Source organism: Mustela nigripes, chromosome X (genome assembly GCF_022355385.1).
Source record: "Mustela nigripes isolate SB6536 chromosome X, MUSNIG.SB6536, whole genome shotgun sequence".
NCBI classification, from domain to species: domain Eukaryota; kingdom Metazoa; phylum Chordata; class Mammalia; order Carnivora; family Mustelidae; genus Mustela; species Mustela nigripes.
In genome coordinates, this window is record NC_081575.1 from 33562585 (window position 1) to 33569438 (window position 6854).

At 38.6% G+C, this 6854-nt stretch overlaps 1 pseudogene; it reads right to left on the reverse strand.

Annotated features, from left to right (window-relative positions):
* Positions 1–5513: 5513 nt before the first annotated feature.
* On the reverse strand, positions 5514–5622 carry LOC132007988 (U2 spliceosomal RNA; annotated as a pseudogene).
* Between the last annotated feature and the right edge of the window lie 1232 nt (positions 5623–6854).

The window sequence follows — 6854 nt, forward strand, 5'->3', positions numbered from 1 at the left end:
TGCAGTGACTATGACGCATATGATCAGTGTTTTTTTTCTAAATTAAATGTAAAGAATAATAGATGAGATGATGTTGAAACCCTGTTTAGTAGCCTGCTTAAGCATTTGAAAACCCATATGCCTGCCACTAATAGAGTGACAACTTGAGGAAATTAATATGTGTTGTTGATCTTTATTTTTCCTGAAAGTATGATGTGCCCTGGCTGTAAGAAATTTTCTGCTGGTTGTCTGGTCTCCAGCTGGAGCTTAACTTCCTAATTTTATTAAGCCTCAATCTGAGGACACACATGTGTACACTCTGGTTTCCTGTTAATAGTTCATTATGTGGTTGTTCCTATCTCAGCATTATCAAGAGACAAATTGGAAAAGATCATGATGTTATGGTAAAATTCCATATGATTGTTTCTCTGAATTCTTTTGATTGAACAACTGTTTATTTTATAATTCATTTATATTTGAAACGGGATAAATGGGAGAGTTGTTTTGTAACTTATATTTATGGAAAAAATTTAGGTAGAAAAGACATATTTGGAGACTAACCTAGTCTGTATTAACGGATTTATAGAGAAAAAGCTTTTACTGCATTTCGTTACTTGTTTTCAAAGGATTCTAGTAAATTAAAATATGTTTAACACTAAATAGCAATATGAATCAGAAAACTGATATTTTTAAAAAATCTTTTTTAAAAGATTTTATTTACTTATTTGTCAAAAAGAGAGAGAATGCAAACAGGGGGAGCAGCAGGCAGAGGGAGAAACAGGCTCCCCGATGAGCAGGGGGCCTGGCGCAGGACTCGATCCCAGGACCCTGAGATCAGGACCTGAGCTGAAGATAGATACTTAACTGATTGAGCCACCCAGACATCCCAGACAACTGATTGTTATAAAGGCTAATAAATGACCTTGATTAGATCATCTCTTCATTCAGGTCCTTGATTTTCTTGGCTATAAAAAATAGAGTTTTTAGATTTGTTTCAGTATTACCAGTTTCAGTTTCTGTGAACATACTTACTGATGTCTGGGAATAGGAATGTCAGTTCTCATGATATGATTAATAAATATTAGCTTGATACTTGTTGAATCTGAATAATGGGTACATTTGATTTCATTTAGCTATTTTTACTTTTATGTAGGTTTGAATATTTTTATAAAATAGCAAATTTAGAAATATAATTGATTTACAAAATGCTTGATAGCAGATACTACATTCAAACTGGTCCTATGAAGTCTATTTTCTGCCTATGCTGTTTTCTTCCATTTTGCTCTGAAATATTTATGCAAAATAGCAGTCTTTATGAGCATTACAGGGCAGGCAGTGTTCTTCAGTTTTTAAATAACTGTGCTAAGGGTTAGACCAGATTAAAAAAATTCCCCATGAACAGATTTTCAAGGTCAAGATATTCATTGATCAGGAAACTAGTAAAAGTTTTTACAAGTATGATATAATTTATATTAATTTGGCTCTCTAATAACACATAATCTAGATTAGCTTAATTATCTGTAACTCATTTTTAAGCCAGGCTGATTTTTTTTTCCCTTGCCACCCTACACATTAGCAAGCGTTTGTGAAGGATAATATGGTAGACTACATTGTAGCTAAGAAAATGTCTTTTAATGTTAAACAATCCTGGGTTCAAATCCCTATTTCAGGGGCGCCTGGTGGCTCAGTCAGTTAAGTGTCTACCTTGGGCCCAGGCTATGATCTCCAGGTTCTGGGATAGAGCCCTGAGTTGAGCTTCCTGCTCAGCAAGGAATCTGCTTCTCTCTCTCTCTCTCTCCCTCTGCCCCTCCCAACTGCCTGTTCTCTTTCTCTCTCAAATAAAAAAACTTTATATTAAAAAAAATCACGGGGCGCCTGGGTGGCTCAGTGGATTAAGCCGCTGCCTTCGGCTCAGGTCATGATCTCAGGGTCCTGGGATCGAGTCCCGCATGGGGCTCTCTGCTCAGCGGGGAGCCTGCTTCCCTCTATCCCTCTCTTTGCCTGCTTCTCCGTCTGCTTGTGATCTCTCTCTGTCAAATAAATAAATAAAATCTTAAAAAAAAAAAAATAAAAAATAAAAAAATCCCTATTTCAGCTATTTCCTAAATGTAACATCTTGAGAAAGAGTTTTTTTAATTTCTTCTTCTTCTTCTTCTTTTTTTTTTTTTTTTACTTCTTTGAGCCTCAGTTATCTTTTCTGTAAAATGGGAATGTAAATGGTAGTATATACATCATGTATGTATCATTATGACAACTAAAGACCATGGGTAATCATTAAACATAGAGCCTGACAAGTTTCGACCAACAATGTCAGCCTATTCTGTCATTATTTTTTGGTCATTTATTTATTTGCACTATTAAATAAAAGTTATATGTGGAGGAATTTTTTTTTTTTAAAGGAAATATGGCTGTTTTGGTTACCTTCGTTAGAAGCATTCAATACATATTTACTGAACAACTAGGAACTAGTTGTATAGAGACAAGTAAAGCATACTTCCTGTTCTTAAGGAAATCACCTACTAAGGAGAGAACCCGATATGTGAGAGCTTAGAGTCAGGGCCAAACTTAAAGGAGTGACAGAGTAGGCAATGAGATTCAAAGGGAAGCAAAAATGAACCAAAACCCAAACCAAAAACCTCTGGCCTTTGACTAGGTCTGAAATATCATTAAGATTTTTTTTCCTTTTGGGCGCCTGGGTGGCTCAGTGGGTTAAGCCGCTGCCTTCGGCTCAGGTCATGATCTCAGGGTCCTGGGATCGAGTCCCGCATCGGGCTCTCTGCTCAGCAGGGAGCCTGCTTCCGTCTCTCTCTCTCTGCCTGCCTCTCTGACTACTTGTGATTTCTCTCTGTCAAATAAATAAATAAAATCTTTAAAAAAAAAAAAAAGATTTTTTTTCCTTTGGACTTTATACATTCTTTGATTTTGGGGTTCCAGGTACAAGTGACTTTGGGAAGAATAACACATTAAGTAATATCACTTGCACTTTAATGAAAATTTATTTCTTTATTATTTAGGGTACAAGGTAAGTTGCCATAATCAAGACACCTCGGAATATTATGGCTCAAGTAACAGACCAAAGGCGAGCAGGCAGCACTGCAGCAGGCCATCCGTGGCCCAGAATCCTTCTACCCTGTTGCTTTGCCATTTCCTAGTGCGTTGACTTTGTGGTCAGATATGGTCCTTACTGTCATGTCTGTGGAATAGCCTACTGGTTGAGTGAGGGGAGAGAAGGAAGAGGACAAGAGATTTTCTTGTCAAAACATGATCCAAATGTTGCACATATCGCTGTGTTTGCATATCATCCTCTAAATTTCTGTCATATCTTCATATCAAACTGCAAAGCAGTCTGGAAAATACAGTCTTTGATTGGGAAGCTGTGTACCCAGCTAAAGTTCATGAGTTTCAGTTACCAAAAGAAAGAAGGGGAATATGGATACTGAGAAAAAATTAGCAGTCTTTATCACAGTGTATCAGACAAATTTATCTTGATAAGCTTCCTGAAAAACCTAGGCCTTTCCAAATAGGTGGCTATTTGATGCATAAAGAAACAATTATAAAGAAGGTTGACTTGTCAAGGATGTTTTCTGGCATCAAGCAATTATCCAGGCTCAGATTCTCTGACCCCAATTTTGTGGATGTTCATTACTAAGGCATGGACCTGGATGTCAGGTCCACCTAGATTTTATTTCTCTTGAATCTTTTAAAGATTTTATTTATTTATTTGGGAGAGAGGGCAAAAGAGTACAAGCAGGGGAAGCAGCAGAGGGAGAGGAAGAAGCAGACTCCCTACTGAGCAGGGAGCCTGATGAGGGACTCAATCTCATCATGACCTGAGCCAAAGGCAGACGCCTCACCATTTGAGCCACCCAGGCACCCTCTCTTGAATTTTTGACTTCTGGAAAGTGACTTAACCTATTGGATTTTGAATGATATCCATTTGTAAAACTGAAATGGCATCTATTTAGCTATCTCAGGGAGATAAATGGATAAAATAAACTAATACCTATGTTCCTGCTAGAGAGGTCAGGGATAGCACTTGTCTACCTTAGGTCCATTCCCTGATTAAATCATTTACCACTGGTGATTGAAATCAACTTCCAGTTCCTCTCCCCTCCCAGGAGGTCGGTGGTGTGGGCTGTTGGGGGTGGGGCTGATAGTTCTTACCCTCTAATCACATGGTGGCTTCCTCTGGCAACTGACCCCCATCCTGAAGCTATCTAGGAGCTCACCAATAGTCATCTCAGCATAAGCTCAGGTATGGTAGAAAGGGACTCATTATGAATAACAAAAGACACTTCTGTCACTCAGGAATTTCTAAGGGTTTTAGGAGCTCTGTGCCAGAAACTGGAGACAAAGACCAAATACAATTTTTTTACTATACCACAATTTGACAGCAGAAGCAAGAGTGACCCCCCAAACCATTTCTGCCTGAAGATATCCTTCTCATCACAAAGCAGATAGAATGAGTTGTTCTCTTCTCTGAGCTCCTTAGCTGACGAAGATTCTGTAGATTGTGTCAGAGTATGCTGTTCTTATTGCACTGTACTATAATTATTCAGTAGCCTCTAGCTTCCATAGCTCTAACTAGAATTGACCTACATGAGGTAGTCTTTGAATCCCCAGCATCTAGCACAGTGCTTCACACGTTGCTGCTCTGTAAATGGTTGAATGAATGTGAGTGAATAGAAAGCAGAGTCTGCCACTGCTGACCCCTGTGGTCTGTGGGTCTGTGTTTAAGCCTGTTTGGTGTCAATCTGGGGACTGGATCATACTGTTGCTATTTGTATTTTTCAGCTCGTGTGGGTTTCCTGAGAATCTCAGCTCTGGTATTCTGCTGTTGAATCTATGGTAGTCTGGAGGGGAATTTAAGACTCATAAATAGTTGGTTTCAGAATAAAAAGACTGGAATTCAGGGAAAGCAGGCTGTCTAGATGCCTTTTGTCTCACAGAGTTTGTTCTTTGTAAGACACTGCTTTTCTGTGCAATATGCCAAGCCTACCAAGTAATCTTCAGGTCAGTTTTCCAGGGGTGTCATATGAAAAGAAAAGCTCTCTGGACATTATAAGTTTGACATTTGCCTGAATGTTTAAAAACTGTTCTCAAATCCAGGAATTTTGTTAAGAGGTGTGTGTGTGTGTGTGTGTGTACACATAAAGAGTCAGTGGTTATTATTTTATTTTTTTAACATTTTGTTTTGTTTTGTTCTTGCTTATTTAGTGTCTTTTAAACTTACAAAGGAAATAACACTTTGGGGCACTAAATACTGACTTTGCTGATTACTTCATTTGAGCAGCAGTTCAGGAATACCCATTTCCTGTTTTGATGGTCTACAGAATAGGAGTTCTACAGCTTTACACAGCAAAAGAGATATCAAGATCCTTGCTAGTCAACGAGTTCAGCAACTGAGTTATCAGAGAATTCTAGCAATAGTGTGACTGCAGGGAAAGCACTGGGGTAGGTGTCCGGCCCACCTAGATTTTATTGAATTACTCTTGAATTTTTGACTTCTGGAAAGTAACAACCTATTGAAACTTGAGTGATATCCATTTGTAAAACTACCTAGTATCTACTTAGCTATCCCAAGGGGATAGTGGATAAAATGAAGTACTACACTTGATCTTAGCCAAAAGGCTGAGAAGCAATAAATTGAAGTACTATGTTCCTGCAAGAAAGGCCCCCAGGGATAGTACTTGGGTGCCCTTCGTCTGTCCTAGTTTCACTTTATGGTGTCAGGCTAGGAAGTCTCAGTTCTTACACAGCTCTGGCCCAGTGAGAGCCATTCTCTTTTACCAGGTAGAAGTCTGGAAGTAGCCTAGTGTGTGTTTTGCTTCTAGAATTGATTTGGGCCTCTGGGAAACTATGTAAGCATCAGGCTTTAGACTTTGTTTCTTACCTCACCATCTGCTGTTGGGTGTTTAATTGGACTTTGGCTTCCTTATGAAAGCTCAGTTCTGTGTGTCTCTGATGAAAGGAGGGCCCAGGCCTAAATCTTCTTGCCTAGTTTCTGCTGGCCCCCTTCCAGAACTGAATGTTGATTGCTTGCAGAATTTCTTGTATTATCTTGCTCAATTCTCCCAGAAATGTGACCTGATCCCCACTATCTTGAAGAACTTCCCCACCCCGAGGCTTTGATGTACCTCTTCATTTCATCCCTTCTGGGTGACACTGACCCTGCCCTGCATCAAATGTTGGTTTATAGTCTCTTGATTTTGGACTAACTTCCAGCTAAAGAGGGACTGTTCCAATTAGTCTTATCTAGCCTCCTTTCTCTGCACCAATCATGTTTACTTCCAAATTCTCTTTATTAGGAGTTGCAACATGTCATGTATCTGAGGCAGAGTAATGAATGCTAAGGTACAAGCACACAATTATCATTGGCAACTTCTATTGATATCAGTAGAAAGCCATCAAATAGGACTTGTAGTATATTAAAATAAGTTCTTTTTTTTTTTTTAAAGATTATTTATTTGAGCTGAGAGAGAAAGAGGGAGAGAAATTATGGCAAAGAGAGGTAGGGGCAGAGGGTGAGGAAGAGGGACAAGTAGATTACTCACTGAGCACAGAGCTTGATACAGAGCTCAATCTCATGACCCTGAAATTATGACCTGAGCTGACACCAAGAGTCAGATGCCTAAATGACTGAGCCACCCAGGTGCCTTGGATTGTCTTTTTAATTTCTTTCTCTTCACACCATGAAACAAAGATTTGCCTATGTTTTCATGATTATGCTATAAAATCAAGATAGAAGTTCATATTTAATGAAATTTAACATCTGAGGCATGGTACATTATTGCTTTCAACTTTATTTTATTTTTTTAAAATTTTTTCCAACTGTATTTTATTAACTATATTTAGCTTATGCATAAGCTAAATAT